The sequence below is a fragment of the Mustela nigripes genome, chromosome 3, assembly GCF_022355385.1.
Source record: "Mustela nigripes isolate SB6536 chromosome 3, MUSNIG.SB6536, whole genome shotgun sequence".
NCBI lineage: Eukaryota > Metazoa > Chordata > Mammalia > Carnivora > Mustelidae > Mustela > Mustela nigripes.
In genome coordinates, this window is record NC_081559.1 from 39,155,493 (window position 1) to 39,174,409 (window position 18,917).

Here is an 18,917-nt window from a genome sequence, read left to right on the forward strand (position 1 = left end):
ATGATCTCGGGGTCCTGGGATCGAGTCCCGCATCGGGCTCTCTGCTCAGCAGGGAGCCTGCTTCCTCCTCTCTCTCTCTCTGCCTGCCTCTCTGCATACTTGTGATCTCTCTCTGTCAAATAAATAAAATCTTAAAAAAAAAAAGTATTCTAAATAAATAAATATTCTAAGCCCAGCATGATAACCTGGCTGCTTGTATACTAAAAATAAATGAGCCAAATTGGACAGGAAATTGTTTATAGCAAGAATTACAAAACAGTGACTATTACACCTTAATAAGAGACTTAATAAATTAGTTGGATTGAAGGCTTTGATAGAAGATTGGTTAAAGTCATGAGAAAACACTATATTTGGAAAAAGATACATTTATAGCATACAAGAGGAGTCAAAACATCACCAGTAACCAGACAGATAACGTTCAAACACAAAGCAGTATTTCAATCACTAAAATAGTTTTTTTAAAAGTATAATACCCCATTCCGACAAAGTTATAGTGAAATTGGTATACATTGCTTTAGGGTAGCATTAAATTGAAAATTACATGTATTTGGAGTATGTATTGGATATGTATCAATTGTCATAAAAGTGTTTATACTGCTTGAGTGAGGAATCTCAAGTTAGTCTATTTTGTCTAAGGAAATTATCCAAAAGGAGCTTAACCAAATATACAATAATGGTATCGTACCATTATTTATAATGCTTGAACACTGAATACAATTATTGTGCATAAACTTAGTGGAATCCAATACAGTTTTTTAAATTAATATATAAAAATAATTTTTCAAAGCAAAGAATTTCATGCATGTATATATATATATATTATATGCAGGGATTTAGTTGCATGGATGAAAATTAAACACTATGATAAAAGATTGGATATTATGTATCTAACAATATGATGTAATTTTGGTCAAATAACTAATGGAAGATTCATACTGTTTATTTAAATTAAGGCTATAGAATATTTGTTCACATGCTGATACGTATTTTCAAGCTTTTGGAGTGAAAAAGTTACAGAACAATTGTAAAGTAGATTACATTTTTTTTTTAAGATTTTATTTATTTATTTGACAGAGAGAGATCACAAGTAGATGGAGAGGCAGGCAGAGAGAGAGAGAGAGAGGGAAGCAGGTTCCTTGCTGAGCAGAGAGCCCGATGCAGGACTCGACCCCAGAACCCTGAGATCATGACCTGAGCCGAAGGCAGCGGCTTAACCCACTGAGCCACCCAGGCGCCCAGTAGATTACATTTTGATTTCAAAACTTTTAGACTTTTCAATTTCAAAGCTTACTAAAAAGCTATTGTAATCATGACAGTATGGCACTGGAATGAAGTTAGACTTACAGGTCAATGGGATAAAATTGAGAGCCCAGAAATAAATCCATGAACTTATGGTCAGTTGATTTTGACAAGGGTGCCAAGAGCATTCAGGGGGAAAAAATTGTCTTTTTAACAAATGGTGCCAGAACCACAGGATAACCACATGCAAAAGAGTGAAGATTTAAATGTATAGATCAAAGACTTAAATTTAAGAGCTAAAACATAGAGGAAAACATAGGTATACAATCTTTGTGACCTCGGATCAGGCAACAGTTTCATAGATACGTCACCTACAGCATAAACAACCAAAGAAAAATAGGTAATTTGGACTTCAGAAAAACCAAAACTTTTTTTTTTTTTTGCACTGGAGGACATTGTTAAAATAGTAAAAATACAACCCACAATGTAGGAGAAAATACTTGCAAATCACATACTTGATAAGGGCCTCACATCCAGAATATGTAAAGAAGTCTTTACAATTCAACGACAAAAAGGGTGACACACTTGAACAGGCATTTTTCCAAAAAGATATAAAAGAGGTCAATAAGCACATGGAAAGATACTTACCATCACTAGCTATTAGGGAACTGCAAATTAAAATTACCAGGAGATACCACTTTACTAGATGAGATTATCATTCTACTAGGATGCCTGTAATAAAAAAAAATGGGAAATAACAAATGACATCAAGGTTGTGGAGAAATCTGAACCCTCATCCATTGCTGGTGGGAAAGTAAAATGGTGTAGTTGCCACATAACTGGGCCCATATGACCCAGCAATTCCATGTCTATGTACATACCCCAAAGAACTGAAAACATATGTTTATGCAAAAACTTGCACTTGAATGTTCATAGTAACATTATTCATAATGGCCAAAAAGTGTTAACACCCCAGATATTTATCAACTGATGAAGAGATAAACAAGATGTGGATATATATACAGCAGAATATTAGTTCTCTATATAAAGGAACAAAGTACTGATTCATGATACAATATGGATGAAACTTGAAAACATTTTAAGTGAGAGAAGCCAGTCACAAGGGACCAAGCCACATTCCATATGAAATGTCCAGAATAGGGAAATCTGTAACAAAGAATTGGTAGCCTCCTAGGTCTGGGAGGATGGGAGGGAAATGACAGCTAAAGGGTGTGGGGTTTCTTTTTGGTATGATGAAATGCACTACATTAATTGTGGTGATTACTGGAAAACATTGTGACTATACTATAAACCACTGAACTGCATACTTTAAAATGGTGAATTAGATGTTATTTGAATTATATAGCTGACTATTGAACAACATAGTTTGAACTGTGTGGGTCCACTTATATGAAGTTTTTTTTCTATAAATATAATACTGTACATATTATAAATGTATTTTATCATTTTCTTAATAACCTTTTTTCCTCTAGCTTACTTTATTGTAAGAATGCTGTATATAATGTGTACAACATACAAAATAGGCGTTAATTGACTGTTGATGTCATTGGTAAGGCTTTCAATTAACAGTAGACTAATAGTAGACTATTAGTAGTAACGTTTTGGGGGAGTCAAAAGTTATATTCAGATTTTCAGCTGTCTGGGGAATTAGCATCCCAATCCCTGCATTGTTCAAGGGTCAACTGTATATCTCATCTTAAAAATTTCAAAAAAGTATATTGCGAGCCAAATCCAAATGTCTGCCTGTCTGTCTATCTTTGGGTGGAATCAGGCATACATTTTTAGTTGCTTCCTCATAATCAAATGTTATTTCTAAGTTAGTTCCAATTAACATTTGTAATTTATATAATGAATAGCATAAAAGAAAACTCTAAGATAAACATGGAACATACTAAGTTACAATTTATAAATGCAGGGATGCAAGATAATTACACATTCTGCAAACTATGCGGCACAAGTATATAGCACCAGTGCACAAAAACAGAATAAAATAAAAATAATTGTGCAAAAGTAGTAAAATTATGTATGAAGTAGTAAAATTATGTATAGAATTTTTTGAAACTTTTTTCAGTATTATAGTCTATATCTTTACAAGTAGGAGGGAAATAACAATATTTGTCTTACAAAATGAATTTGGTTTTTATTTGTTTGAAATTGAAAGTGTTAATGACAACATTATCAACTCTAGGTGCCTTTTTTTTTTTTTTTTTTTTAAATAAAGCCTAGGTGCTTTTTAAAAAGAATTCACTGAGTCATTCTACAATAAATTTTCCATGTTTCTTCCTTGAACTTTCCCTTTCACTAACCTTTCCCTGTTGCCTGAGTTTTCTTTTCTTCTTGTGTAAGTTGTATTCAGAATTATTAATCCCTTTAATATTTAAAACTTACCAGAGTTTAACTTTGAATAATATTTCCTAATAATTAAAACTTTTTTTGTGTTTATAGTTTTTGCATTTTGTTTCTCTTATGCTCTCTTGGGTATTTGTTGACTATCCTAATAGTCTGCAAATACTATATTAGCTAATTTCTTATCTGTTTTGCATATTAAACAGACACCCTCTTATTTTCTAATTTATTTGATTTCATATTTATTGTCTTTTCCTTTTAAATTTGTTACCTCAATCTTTAAAAAATTTAGGTGTAAGGGTGCCTGGGTGCCTCAGTCGGTTGGGCGGCTGCCTTCTGCTCAGGGCGTGATCCCGGGGTCCTGGGATTGAGCCCTGCATTGTGCTCCCTGCTCTGGAGAGCCCGCTTCTCCCTCTTCCTCATTCCTTCCCCGTTTTGTGCTGTCTCTCTCTTTCTCTCTAATGAATAAATGAAATCTTTAAAAAAAATTTAGGTGTAGATTGAATTGATTATTTTTTCCTTTTTCCTTCTTACTAACATAGGCAGGAGAGAAGCAAATTTCATCTGACACAGTTTTAACTGTATCAATGGTATCTTTTTTTTCTTTGTCTTTAACATAACATCCCTTTTAGGGTGTTGCTTTTTTAACTCAATTATTCTGTCACAGAGTTTTACTTCCATTCTTTCCTGGTCATGAGCATATAGGTAGTATATTGGGTTTTTCTTCAATTTTGCTGTATGGAAGTCCAAGAAAGAATGTGTAAAATCTGTGTATCTATGTGAATATCTTTATCTTGAAAATTGCAATTAATTGTCTGAGAAGGCTCAATCTGCACTTGAGAAAGCTCTCTATTTCCCAATTTTTCTTCTTTGGATCTGTTCCTCCAATCGCCTCCATCTGTAGAAGAAATGGAGGCCCCCGAGGTGCAGGGACTTGCCCATGATCTCTCAGTGGGGCTGGGGCAGAGCCTGTGTTCGGGGCCAATGAATGGAGCATTGTGGAGAGTTAAGGCCAACATGCTCCAACAGCACCCTTTCCAGGCTGGTGCCCGTTCTGTTGAAAAGCTACAGGGCAGAGCTGCCTTAGGCCGGCAGTGTGAATTGTGTTCACACCCACCCCTGCAGTCTCCCTCCCTTACACTGCATCATACTGGCCTCTTGTCCTTGGGCTTCCCTTTGGCCTTGCCTGAAGAAGGGATTCTTTCCTAGGATGCTGCCTTCTCATGAAAACAGACCTCCTCTGGGTCCTGCCATGGGTGTTCTGGGCATGCCCAGGTATGCCAGTATCCTGGGATGAACATAACTTAATCAGTCAAGCTGGGACCCGCTATACTTGGTTTTATGCAAGCATGATTTACCTGAGCCAGGCTCTTAAATTATTCTATCTTCCCTTTTGTTAAATGTATTTTTTAAAGAAGATTTGTAGGTGTGGATTTTGTCTTTTTAATCCAGTCTATGATGCTGTTTTTTAAATGGGAGAATTTCGTCCATTTGCATGTAATCTTATTATTGTTGTAACTGTGTTATTCTGTATTTTTCTCAGTTATTAAAATTCCTTGTTTTCTCTTTAGTTTACTTTAGGAATTCTATTGGAGGCCGTGTATTTTGGCTCACTTAAGGGAGATGAGATGTTCTCACAATTTTCTGATCCACTCAGTTTCCCAGTGTTTTACTACGTTTTTCACTAACCCAACAAAAAACAGACTGGGCTCATTTCTTTATATTTATTCTAACTAAAAACTACTTTAAAAAAGCCCGTTTCTTTCTTAAGAGTAGGTTCAGGGTTTTTTTTTTTTTTTTTTTTTTTTTTTTTGTCATTTACTCACCTTCTCTAAGTCCTCTTTGCTCAAATTGTCTTGGTTTGGTTTTGGCATTCTGAGAAGTTTTATCTCCAGTTAAATATTTTCAAATGTGATTATCACATTTTACAAAAATTATACTTTATATTCTTGCTTTTCAGACGAGGGTATGTCTATCTGTGTAGATGGGTTATACACTGCATAAGATTATTTCTCCCTGCTCATATACCTTCATTGAAATTCACTCCCCCTTTCCCTTAATAAGTGGATCCACAGGTGCACACACATACACAGAGATCCTAAGGAAGGTATAGACCCAAATGGCCATAATTGTGCTGAGTGAGTCTGTTTCTCTGGGTCAGTGGACTGGCTCCATGGATCCCCCTAGCCCAATTCATAGGCTGGCCTTAGCCAATCAGCTGTTTTCTCTCTAGACTTTTTCTTTTTAATTTTTAAAAATTTTAAAAAGATTTTATTTATTTATTTGACACACAGATCACAAGTAGGCAGAGAGGCAGGCGGGGTAGGGGGCGGGGGAAGCAGGCTCACCGCCAAGCAGAAAGCAGGACCCTAGGATTATGACCTGAGCTGAAGGCAGAGGCTTAACCCACTGAGCCACCCAGGTGCCCCTTCTCTCTAGACTTTTTAAAGTGAAGAGACTCATTCAGCACTGGGCTCTGGAACAGGAGAAAGACTCACCTTTCATTGAAATTGTCCCCCACCCACCTCAAACACTCACATAGATGCAGAGCAGACCCAACCTTCCCCTCTAGCACATGATTCCTTGGAGGAGAGTTGTTATCTGGGAAGAAAAAATTGGGGTTCTGTTAGGAAGAGAGCATGCCAAAAGTGAAGTTTGGTAGGCTGCAGCGTCTGCTACAGAAGGAAGAAAGCAAGCTGTCTATTAGGACCATCATATACAAGATACTTAGCTGTTCTACACTCCTAAGAGTGACTATGGTTGAGGATAATTTCTTATCAAATGATAATATTAACAAACATGTATTTACTCTGTGCCAGGCACTGTTTTAAGTGCTGACTCATTTAAAATTCACATCAACCTTATGAGGTGGTACCATCATCATTCACATGCTATGGGGAGGGAAACCTCAATGGAGAGGTTGAGTAATTTGCCTAAGGTCACACAGTGAGTAATTGAAGGAGTTGGATTTGAACCCAGCAGTCTGATTCCCCTTAAGTGCTCTGACACATTGCTGCTCTACTGGAATTGCCAGCTTCACGTGATGCTGGTATCTGGCAGAGGGCAAGGTACAGGAGAAAAGTAAAACCTTGTCCTATGAAGACCTCCCTGTGCAGTGAATTCTCCAACAAGACAAAGGTGTCAACATTCTGGGTTTAATGAGTTTAAAGGTCACTTTATCTCTTTCTCTCTCTCTTTTTAAAAAAAGGTCTATTTATTTATTTATTTATTTGAGAGAGAGATCGAGCAGGGGAGGGCAGGGAGAGGGAGGAGAGAAGAAACTCCCCGCTGAGTGCCCAGCCTGATGCGGGGCTGGATCTCAGGACCCTGAAATCAGGACCTGAGCTGAAATCAAAAGTCAGAGGCTTACTCCACAGAGCCACCCAGACACCCGGTCATTCTTTCTTTTGTAAAGTGTAATAACTATTATTTGTCATTTACAGCTGCTGAGATTAATCTGTGATTAAAAGAGAGAGCTCAAAATTAGAAAAAAGATGGAAAATCAGGGGAAGAGAAGATCAAAATGGGAGAATGAGAGATATAAAAATTAAGGCAAATTAAAAGCTAAGGATGTGGTAATCAAAACTTTGAACAAATAGCATTATAAATGAGAAGTTTCTAAAATTCATACTTGAAGTAGCATATGTTAAATAGAAAATAAAAGAAAGAGTAAAGAACTAGAAAATAAAAAAAATAAATCTAAAAGATTAAGAATTACATGTTGAAAGCACCTGGGTGGCTCAGTGGGTTAAGGCCTCTGCCTTCGGCTCAGGTCATGATCCTAGGGTCCTGGGGTCGAGCCACTCATCGGGCTCTCTGCTTGGCAGAGAGCCTGCTTCCTCCTCTCTCTGCCTACTTGTGATCTCTGCCTGCCAAATAAATAAATAAAATCTAAAAAAAAAAAAAAAGAAAAAATAAGAATAACATGTTGATAGATCTGATAAAGTAAAATGAACAGTTAGAAGTATTCAGAAAGATGAGATTTTAAATAGGAACTAGAAGGTAAAGAGAAATTAAGGTAAAGGCTAAGAGCTCTGAGGCTAAAAGTGGGAAGGATCTAGAAGGGTTTATATTTATTTATTTTTATTATCATTTTTCTTAAAACACTTTTAAAAAAAGATTTATTTATTTGTCAGAAAGAAAGAGCCCAAGCAGGGGGAGCTGTATGCAGCGGGAGAAGCAGGCTCCCCACTGAGCACTGAGCCCAATGTGAGATTCTATTCCAGGACCCCAGGATCACGACCCGAGCTGAAGGCAGGTGCTTGACTGACTGAGCTACCCAGATGTCCCAAGGATTTATATTTAAAAAGCTAAGAGAAAAATAATACCCATAGAGTGAAAAAAAATGTATTTTTTAAAGCTACATTTAAAGTGAGACAAGAACAAAAACAGACTCTCATTAGACAAGGACTGCAAGTGGGAAATAGTGGTCTGGGTGGGGCTAATTGTTGGAATTGAGGAGGCCAAGATCAATTGATATGGAGAGGATGAGACATATTTTCTGCTCACCGGTAACACTCAGCCCACAGCACTATCAGCCTGCACACGCAAAGATGAGGCTCAGGGCACTTGACTCCATCCCACAGCTGATTGGTCCTTCCAAAGTCATACCCTTAGGCCAGCAAATACTCCTTCACTTTGGTTCTTGGAATATGTTCAACTTTATCTTAGTTTTTCTTCAATATATTTAATAGTCCTTTTGTTAGCTTTTCCTTCCTTCAAGGTGAAATCAAGCATGTTGTTGAGTAGATTTATTCCATCATATTTCCTTAAAGTTCTTGTGGTATTTGGTAGTGGGATTGGGTGGGGTGAATGAGACAACCTACAGGACTTGTTCTTGGACTGGGCTGTAAGGGTGAGGGTATGGTGGAGGGGGAGTGGAGGAGTCACGGATGGCTCCTAGGTGTCTGGATTTCTGCCTCTGTGACTGGGTAATGTTAGTGTAGGAGAAGACCAAGTTGGGGGTGGTAGTGGTTAGGAATCAGGGTCATCTGGACCTGGAAAACTCTGGGGCATTTTAGCTGTCTATAATCCTTAAACTCCCAGGAAGGCTTGAATTTCATAATAGACACGATACCTCTCAATGCCAAAATGGAATTCTGCTGGAGGTAGCAGATGGCTCACTGTATATACCAACAGGGCATGGTAACCCTGGTCCTCCGTTTATAGTCTGGGCATTCTTCAGAGCATTTTGCCTCATTAATTGGCTATCCATTATCCAGAGACCAGAGTCACCTGGAACCCTTCATGCCTACACCATCCTGGAAGTACAGAGTTCACCCACAACTCCCTGCAGTTCTCTAAAAATATGCCTTCACAGCAATGATAAGTTTCCATCTCTTGAGGCAACATTGAAATCTCCTAGAACCCCAGCCAAGTTTAGCCTAATGAATCACCTTGGTCCTTCAAAAGAACACAGTTCTTTAGAATTGAAGCTCTATTCAAGGCTGCCAGGAGAATGTGGGATAGATTTTATCTATTGTACTTTATGGATTTGGGGCTTCTTTTTGTCTCTATTACAAGTTGACTCCGTCCCTTCTGTTCACAGAACACTTGATTTAGCTTCCTTTTATTAAACTGTAACCATTTCCTGGTCCTGCCTTGCTTATGTTACACCTAAAGCTCCCTTGGCCGATATTTTGGGTGTTCTAACTTTTCAGCCACACATTTTGAATTTCTTGGTTTACTCCCATAGATGGCTGGTCACATCCTTTGTGGATATATTTAGTCTCTTAGAGAGGAATATGCCTCTTTTAAGTGAGCTTGTTATAATACTTGATATAAGGGGAATGTACTGGTTTTCTGGACTGGAGGTATGCTTGGGGCAAACTTCTCACCCCACGTCACTCTACAGTGTGTTGTGGTTTTCCTTTGACCCCCATAAGGAAGCCCAGAGGTCACTCTACTCAGATGACGTGGGAACATGTCCATTCAACCCTGCCACCTTCACACTGGCTGACACCATACTTTGTCAGCTGTCCCCAAACGGGATCTGCCTGCTGAACTTATGTACAGTAATTGTCCTTGCTTTGCTTATCTATTCCTGCTTGTAATATTTTTGGTTTCCTTGGCTTCTCTCCCATTTCTGGCTCTGAAACCCCAGCTTTTATGTTATTAATCCTCTGTTCTTTTCCTTTTCTGGGTCTTCCCATCCCTGGCTCCATCGGGGCCTCTCCTACCCATTGAATCACTGTACCTTTGCCATCCTCTGCCTCCTGCTCCTGGTCGTCATCTTCTTTCTCAGCTACAGTTTGAATAGACAAGTTTTGCCTACATCACAGTTTTGAGGAGGATTCTGACCTGTGTGAACATTAAAAACCAAAAGCTCAGGGTCCCTGGGTGGCTCAGTTGGTTAAGCTTCCGACACTTGATTTTGGCTTCATCCTGGGATGAAGCCCCATGTTGGAAGCCATGCTCAGTGGGTGGTGCATGTGTCTGCTTGAGGATTTTTCTCTCACTCTCCCTCCACCCCTTTCCCTGTTCTTCTCCCTCTATCCCCCCACCCCGCACAACGTACACTTTCTTTAAAATAAAGAAATCTTTATTTTATTATTATTAAAAGATTTTATTTATTTATTTGTCAGAGAGACAGAACACAAGCAGGGGGAGTGGTAGGCAGAGGGATAATCAGGCTCCCCTTTGAGCAGAGAGCCCGACAAGGGGCTCAATCCCAGGACTCTGGGATCTTGACCTCAGCCAAAGGCAGATGCTTAGTGGCACGATGCTTAATGCATGTGACAGGTGTCCCCAAAATAAAGAAATCTTAAAAAAAAAAATTAGTAGAGGTATTTGTAGAGGAACCCTGAAATTTACAAATACTTTCAAAAACATTAAGGCATTCAGGAACAATTTAATGTATCTCTTTTCCTTGTTTGAATATGGAGGATATGGTGGTGGACCCCTTCACTACACAGATTCAAGCCACTGTCCACTCTGACAACATATTCCTGAATTTTGATTTTTTATGGTCACCACTAAGCACTTGATGGCCACATCATGGCACTGGCGACCACATCCTTACTGGAATTCTTTCCTCTCCTGCTGTCTTTTCAGCAGTCCTTCAACCAAACATTCTGACTGCTCTTTAAAGGCTCCTCTTCCTTGTTCACACCTACAATGTTGATGTTTTCTTAGGCTCCATCCTTTTCTACACACTTCCCTGGGCAGGCCACACTGACCTTTCAGCAGGTTTCTCAACCGAGCCTACTTTCTCACCTGAAACATTCTTTCCTACCCTTCTACTTGCTTGAAGCCTCCACCCCCAGCTTTTCCCTCACCCGTGTCTGGGTAGGCCCCACGGCCTTTGCTTAGCCCACCCCGGGAAGCAGCACCCGTCTGCCTGCCCTCCCATCAGTCTGTGCATTTCTGAGGACAGGAACCGCGCCTCAATCGCCCCTCTCCGCCTCTCCAGGGCCAGCCCTGCCCCGAGACTTCTGCAGGTGTCCCAAACCGAGTGTCTAGTAAATGAAAGAAGGAGTAAAACCCCGTCCCGCGAAAGCACCGGCGTGGTTACAACAGGGGGACTAGAAGCCGGGCAAGAGCCCGGGCTGGGCGGGCTCCGGAGCGGGCGGCTGAGGCGGTCGGGGTCGGGCAGGAAGGCTTCCTAGAAGTGGCCTCGCTGGAGCCACCGGCTACAGCCCATCGCCCCCGCGAGGCGAGGCGAGAGAAGTCGCGCTGGCCCTTCGCCAGCCCCCGCAAGCCGCGGCACACCCCGACAGCGGAACGACCACAGACCCCCGCCTCCGCGGCGCTCTGGCTGCGCGCGGCGCTCTTGGCCCCGTCCGGCCACCGTTGCTCTCTATCCCGCCGCGCCCCGACCCGGAAGAGCATTCTCCTTAGCAACTGCGGGACCTCCGCGGCGCCAGCCTCCCGGGAGCAACGGTGAGGCCTCCCCGCCCCCGTCGCGCGCCTCACCTCGACCCCTTCCCTGGACCCGCCCCGGTTCTGGCCTGCGGGCTCTCCTACGTCCTTAGCGGGGCACCTGCGGCAGCGGCCCGGGGCGAGCGCCTTCCTTCTCCAGCGTCGTTGCCCTGCTCCGGCGTCGCCCCTGCCACCACGAGCCCCCAGCTCTCGGCCGACCCGGCCTGACAGGCTCGGCTCCTCGCGCCTGGCCCCGCCGGCCCTCTCTTGCAGCCTCCTTCGGGGCGCGGATAGGAAAACCATAATTATAGAGCCTGTTGCTGTAGAGAGGATGATTCCAGAGACTCGGGTCACCTGTGGGCGCGTTGTCCTGGGTCCTGATACAGATGTTTGGGACTAGCAGGGATGGAGCGTTTGAGGAGCCCTGAATGGCAACCACTTAACTAGAATGCTTGATATTTGCCTGCTGCTTTGGGCTTTCCTAAGTGATGTATTTTATCTGCTTTCTTGATCGTGGAGACTCATGTCATTGGACATTTAAAACTGACCCTTTTCCGGAGATTATGTTTCCTGGTTTTTAGGGATGTGCCGTTAGTATTAAATGTAGATAGGTTTTTGTGTCTTCCAGTTTTCTACAGAAGGAACTCTGCCTGGAACTGATTAAGTTTGGGGGCGATGTCAAGTGTTATTTGCCACGTTGAAGAAAGTAGGGGCAGGTGTTGTTACTATCTCTGACTTAATCTGAAAAGACACCATGACATTGAAAACCTCCCTTGATTGAGTTTGTAGGTGTGGTACCAAGAAAACTATAAACCTTGTTTGAACATTGTTGGATAACGACTTTATATTTAATAATGGAGCTAAAACTGAGGCATATGAAAAACTTTCAGGAATGACCTTTGCAGGAAGTTTTATACCAAAATCCATTATTCAACGCAGTATAATTTCATATCACTTCAGTAAGTATGTAATAAGCACCCAGAGTGTTAGACTATGTGAAAAGATATAAAATAAGAGTGTCTAGATTAAATTATTGGGAAAACTATAAAGTAGCATTTGTTTAATTGAAAATCAGAGGATGGAGAGATCACTGTGGGCTGGAGTTTTCTGTGTTATGTTTATGGATTATATCTCTAAAGTGTAGATACAGTTTATATTTGTATTGGAGGGGACAGGGAATCCTAAATAGTTCCTTATGTTCTTAAGGGTTTTGGGAAATAGTTCAAAGTGACATTTTGTAGTTTCTGTTTAAAGCTCTGTGGTTACTTGATTGCAGTATCCATTTCTTTCACTCTTAGTACACATCTGGCATTTTTCCTTTTTGAGATCTAAATGAATATGGCTTATATATAGCAGGGGGCTTTGCCACTTAAGAGATTCATTCCTTTGCTTCTGTAATGGTCTTTATATGAGTCATCACAGTTTTCAGTAGAGTTAGTTACTGGGTAATATATACTTAAGAGTCTTGTGAAATGTTGCTCTTTATTCATTTGACAGGTATTTCCAGAGGGCTCCTTATGTAGCAGGCATTGTAGCAAGAAATACCAAAACAAGTTGCCCAGCAAGTAGTAATTCTGCCTTATCTACCGTGTGTTTGTGTATTTTTGTATCTTACTTAACAACCTGTGATGCTCAGGACATAGAAGGGCCAGAGAAGTGTATTTTGTTATTTTTCTTAAGAGTTAAATAGGGGTTTTAGGCTTAATTGCTTTGGACAGCCTCTAAAGATTCATTAAAGAATCCTCTTAAGATGTTTCATTGCCTTTTTATGGGTTTGTTGACCATTTATTCACTTGTTTAACAAATATTTGAGTGCTTATTGGGTACACTGTGTTGGGCCTTGGAAATGGGGGGCAGTGAGTGCATCTCTGGCCCCTGTCTTCAGATGATACCAATAATTACATGAACGTAAAAATACAACAGTGACACTATTTAATTTAGGGAAGTCCCTGGAAAGACATTTGAACTAAGATCTGAAGGTTGCATAGGAAAAGGAGGAGTGTTCCAGTGAGAGCAAACAGCAAGGGCAAAGATGATGGGGTTCATGGGAAGGATTGGGGACTTAGGGTACAGCTCTATGTACAGAACAGGAAGAGTGTTGAAGAATCTGGTGGGAGAGGGGGCTGGAGAGGTGTACTGGGTCTTGTAAGCAGGTTGAGGAGTTTTTCTTTATTTTTGGAGTAAAGAGAAAGCCTTTATACAGTTTTACTTAGATACTTAGGATGGATTGCAAATGCAGATGACACAGATTGTGTTTAGTCTGCTTTGTATTTCTGCCATTGCTTAGTATTTGTATTGTTGTCTTCCTTATTTCCTCATATGTGCTCCCTCAGCTCTATTGTAGTTAGAAAAGCTTCCATGTCCTATCAGCGAGATGTGTCCACTTTTTTTTTTTTTTAATTGGGACAAAAGGTATTTTAGGGATTAGTATCAGACAGTAGAAGTTAGTTGATTTGAAATATTTTTATATCAGTATGACTGCTGGGCACTAACTTCTGTGACTTTTTTTCTTTTTTTTTAGGATTTGTTTTATTTGAAAGAGAGCGTGCACATGGTGGAAGGAGGGTTAGATGGGGAAGGGAGGGAGAATCTTAAGTAGCCTTGGCTGAGTGCAGAGCTAGAGGTGGGGCTCCATCTCAGGACCCAGAGATCATGAACTGAGCTGAAACCAAAAGCTGGGCGTTTAACCAGCTGTGCCACAGAGGTCTCCCTGTGATTGTTTCTTTTTAATTGTAGTAATAAAAACACATGATATAAAAGTTACCCTCTTAACCATTTTTAAGTGTTCAGTTCAGTGATGTTAACCATATTTACACTAGGACTTTTTTATCTTGCAAAACGAAAACTCTGGACCCATTGAACAACTCCCTGTTTCTATCCCCTCCCCTACCCCCCTGCCCTGCCAGCTTCTGGTGCATTTGAGTTTTTTTGTTTGTTTGTTTTAAAGATTTTATTTATTTATTTGACAGAGATCATAAGCAGGCAGAGAGGCAGGCAGAGAGAGAGGGGGAAGCAGGCTCCCTGCTGAGCAGAGAACCCGATGCGGGACTCGATCCCAGGATCCTGAGATCATGACCCGAGCTGAAGGCAGAGGCCCAACCCACTGAGCCACCCAGGCGCCTGGTGCATTTGAGTTTTATTGCTGTAAATGTTTTTTAAGAATCATATTTGTCTCACATTCTGTAGTACTCATCTCAGAATGCCTTCAGACCATTTGATTTTGGGTATTGGGCTGGAAAGGATTTTGAGATGGCTTAATATTTTTAAGTACAAAAAAGTAGAACAGAGCATTTTATCAGGTGGGGGAGATTTGTAAACTTTATTTATTTATTTTTTTAAAAAGACTTTGTTTTTATTTATTTGACAGAGACCACAAGTAGGCAGAGAGGCAGGCAGAGAGGAGGAAGCAGGTTGCCCGCTGAGCAGAGAGCCATACTTGGGGCTCGATCCCAAAACCCTGGGATCATGACCCGAGCCGAAGGCAGAGGCTTTAACCCACTGAGCCACCCAGGCCCCTTGATTTGTAAACTTTTATTTGCAGTTTCCCAGTTTATCCTAGGCTTGGGATTCCTGTAGTGTTGCAGAACTAACCTTATAGAATCCAGTTTTTAGAATGTCCTTTGAACCTTCAGAAATTTTTTTTTGTTTTATGTGGGGAGTTGCTGTGGGAAGTAAAGTTCATTTTTATTCAAACACTACTGAGCACATGCACAAGTCATACTGTGAGTGGGCCTGGAATAGTTCCATAGATCCCTCTGAGGTCCTGCCATCTCTGCCATTACTGTAGATGTAAGGGAGACAGCCAGAGTTATTCTTGTCTTTATTAACTGGAGGATGGTGGAGCTGCATGAGATGCTCCTTTGTGTCACATTATGGGACAGAGAAGGATTTGGCAAGGATTTTTCAGATAACATTTTATTTGGAGCTATAGCAGGAACTTGATGCTCCAGAGTTGTAATTATGCAATTAACTTTCACATTGAGGCTGGAAGTGGTCAGGTTTAGTCAACTGTTAGTCCAGAGAAACTCATTTTTCTAGTTTCTTTTTTATTGTGGTAAAATGTATCATCTTAACCATTTTTTAAAAAAGATTTTATTTATTTATTTGACAGAGATCACACTTAGGCAGAGGGGCAGGCAGGGGGTGGTGGGAAGCAGGCCCCCCACCAAGCAGGGATCCTGATGTGGGGCTTGATCCCAGGACTCTGGAATCAAGAAGTATCTCTAAATCCGAGAATGATTTAGAGAAGTATCTATAAATCAGAGAATTATTTAGAGAAGTATCTCTAAATCAGGTTCTGACGTCAACATAAATGCTGAGCATGAGGATATCAACATAAATCCTATAGGGACTATAAAGAAAAGGGCAAGTAATGAAGTAGGCTGATATAGTGGGAAGTTTAAAAAAGCCTTTAAAATGAAGGAAAATATTATTGGTGTATCTGGTAGCCGCCTGGAGAGCTTGGGTACCCAAACCAGGGAGAGGCAGAAAATCCTATGATGCTAACTGAGGAGCTCTTGCTCTTTAGGTTCTCTTACTGAAACTGGATTGTTTCTAACTCTGATTAGGCTTTGATGAGGCAGAGAGGTGTGAGTGATTGTGTAGGTGCTAAGGGATTCAGAGAAAGTCCCCAGACATTTCTCTTTAACTTCTCATTCAGAGAGCCTTTCTCCACATGGGAAACAGTTGCTTCTTTCTCTTTGTCGTGGTCAGCTTTGGTCTGGTCTGTTTTAAAGGATTGACTATGAAACTCTAGCAACAGTCATGATACTGGGGATGAGATGATAGTGCATTGTTATTTTTGTTTAATCCTACATAAAATAAGAGCAACAGTTGACATGGTTTGTTACTCTTTTTAGTTATTTTAAGTTTTTTATTTTTTATTTTTTTAAAGATTTTATTTATTTATTTGTCAGAGAGAGTGAGCACAGGCAGACAGAGTGGCAGGCAGAGGCAGAGGGAGAAGCAGGCTCCCTGCTGAGCAAGGAGCATGGTGTGGGACTCGATTCCAGGGCTCTGGGATCATGACCTGAGCTGAAGGCAGCCGCTTAACCAACTGAGCCACACAGGTGTCCCTATTTTAAGTTTTTTAAATGAAAAAATATTTGAGTTGTTCATAGCTTTTTTTGTTCCAGTAAAACATTTGTTTTCTTTATGATTTACTGAATTTGGTCCTTGAAATCCCTCTTTCTTAATGGTTTGGAAGTAAGGATGCCCTCTGAATTTTATGACTAAAATGCATGGTATTAACAGGGAATAATTTTACAGGAATGAATTAGGGCCCAATTTGTATTTGGAGGATTATTAATTACTGGTTAAGACTATATTTTTTTAGGGGCGCCTGGGTGGCTCAGTGGGTTAAGCCGCTGCCTTTGGCTCAGGTCATGATCTCAGGGTCCTGGGATCGAGTCCCACATCGGGCTCTCTGCTCAGCAGGGAGCCTGCTTCCTTCTCTCTCTCTCTCTCTGCCTGCCTCTCAGTGTACTTGTAATTTCTCTCTGTCAAATAAATAAATAAAATCTTTAAAAAAAAAAAAGACTATATTTTTTTAAAAAGCTGATGTACTGGGGAATAGTTAACATATATGAGCTGTATGAATTTAAGGTGTGCAGTTAAGTTAAAAAAATTTTTTTAAAGCTTTTTATGTATACTCTACACATACCATGGGACTTGAACTCATAACCCTGAGAGCAAGTGTTGTATGTTCCATTGACTGAGACCCGGATTGTTAAGTTTTGCCATGTGTATGTATTCATCATCACAAACAAGTCTGTGAATATATCCATCACCCCCAAAGCTTTCCTCATATCCCTGGCTCCTTGGCCCCCATCCCAGATAACCACTGATCTCTCTGTCACTATATGTTAATTTTCACTTCCTAAAATTTTATGTAAATGAAATCATACAGCATGTAGTTATGCTTCTTTGACTCAGCATAAATATTTTGAGATTCATTTGTGTTTTTTAGTGCATCAGTAGTTGATTGTTCAGTGCTAGTTGTATTCCTTTGTATGGGTGTTCCACAGTTTATAAATCATTCACTTATTGATGGACATTGGTTGTTTCCAGTTTTTAACTGGTAACAAAGCTGCTATGAAAATTTGTGTACAAGTCTTTGTGTGGATGTATACTTTCATTTCTCTTTATATGGTATGCTTAACTTTGAAAGAAACTGTCGAGTTTTCCAAATACTATTTAGCATTCCCACTGGCAGTGTAGAAGAGGTCCAGTTTTTCCACATCTTTGTCAACATTTGTTATGGTCAGTCTTTTTGATTTCAGACATTCTAATAGATGTGTAGTGATGTCTTGTGGTGGTCTTGATTTGTCTGTCTCTAATGACTTGTGATGCTGGGTATCTTTTTGTGAACCTATTTGCTTTCCATATAGCGTCTTTGGTGAAGTGGCTAAATTTTTGTCCCATTTTTAATTGGGTTCTGTGTTTTTTTTATTACTGAGTTTTAGAAGTTCTTTATAAATTCTGGATGTTAAGTTCTTTTTCAGCCATAGGATTTGCAGATATTTTTCCTGGTTTCTTTATTCCCTTACTAGTGACTACTGAAGAGCAAAAGCTTTTAATTTTGATAAAGTCCAAATTATAATTTTTTCTTTTGTTGATTTTTTTTTTGCATTACCTAAGAAATCTTTTCTTAGTTAATATCACTGATATATTCTCTGTTCTAGGAGTTTTTGTTTTAGGTTTTAGATTTAGATCCATGATCCACTTTGAGTTATTTTTAGGTATAGTAAAAGTGTGGTTTAAGGTCAGTTTTTCACATCTAGAATCCAATTGTTCTAGAATCATTTGTTGAAAAGACTATTTCCTTACTAAATTGCCTTCTGCATAGGTTGAAAATCTCCTTTTTAATGTGCTCTGTTTCTGGACTCTCTTCTGTTTCACTGATCTATTTGGCTTGATTTGATGATTATAGTTTTATAATAGAGCTTGAAGTGGGGTGGGTCCTTCAGCTTTGCTCTTCTTTTTCAAGATTTTGACTCTTTGAGGACTTTCTCATTTCTAAATTAATTTTAGAATCAGCTCATCAGCTTTTACAAAAAGTCTGCTTGAGAATTTGAGATTGTATTCTATCTATAGATCGGTTGAGGAGAATGACTGCCTTTTTTTTTTTTTAAATTATTTATTTATTTTAGAGATAGAGAGCTCACTCTTGCAAGCAGAGGAAGGGGCAGAGGGAGAGAATATCCAAGCAGACTCCCACTGAATTCGGGTTGGGTGTGGGGCTGGATGTGGGGCTTGATTCCCATGAGAATCCACGTCCTTGAGACCAGGACCCATGAGATTGGGACCTGAGCCAAAACCAAGAGTCAGACACTTAACCAACTGAGTTGCCCAGGTGTCCTGAGGTTTTTCAGGTTGTTCTAGTGGGGGTGAAGCATTTGAGGAGGGAAGAGTATATTGCAGTGTGTGTGGCTTTGGGAGATTTGGGCATG

General features: G+C 40.2%; 1 protein-coding gene and 1 long non-coding RNA gene across 3 annotated transcripts in view; one reads left to right on the plus strand and one right to left on the minus strand.

Annotated features, from left to right (window-relative positions):
- The window catches only part of LOC132013644 (uncharacterized), a 9,685-nt gene extending 3,476 nt beyond the window's left edge, over window positions 1-6,209 (minus strand). The window contains exons 1-2 of the long non-coding RNA XR_009403060.1: window positions 6,145-6,209; window positions 1,888-1,971 (exon numbers count right to left, since the gene is read on the minus strand). This is a non-coding gene — a long non-coding RNA (uncharacterized LOC132013644). The remainder of the gene's footprint in view (window positions 1-1,887; window positions 1,972-6,144) is intronic.
- Window positions 6,210-11,405: 5,196 nt separating this feature from the next.
- Window positions 11,406-18,917, plus strand: part of DIS3L2 (DIS3 like 3'-5' exoribonuclease 2) — a 365,013-nt gene continuing 357,501 nt past the window's right edge. For both annotated transcript variants that reach the window (XM_059393719.1, XM_059393720.1), the window contains exon 1: window positions 11,406-11,487. The gene's annotated coding sequence lies outside the window, so the exon portion shown is untranslated. The remainder of the gene's footprint in view (window positions 11,488-18,917) is intronic.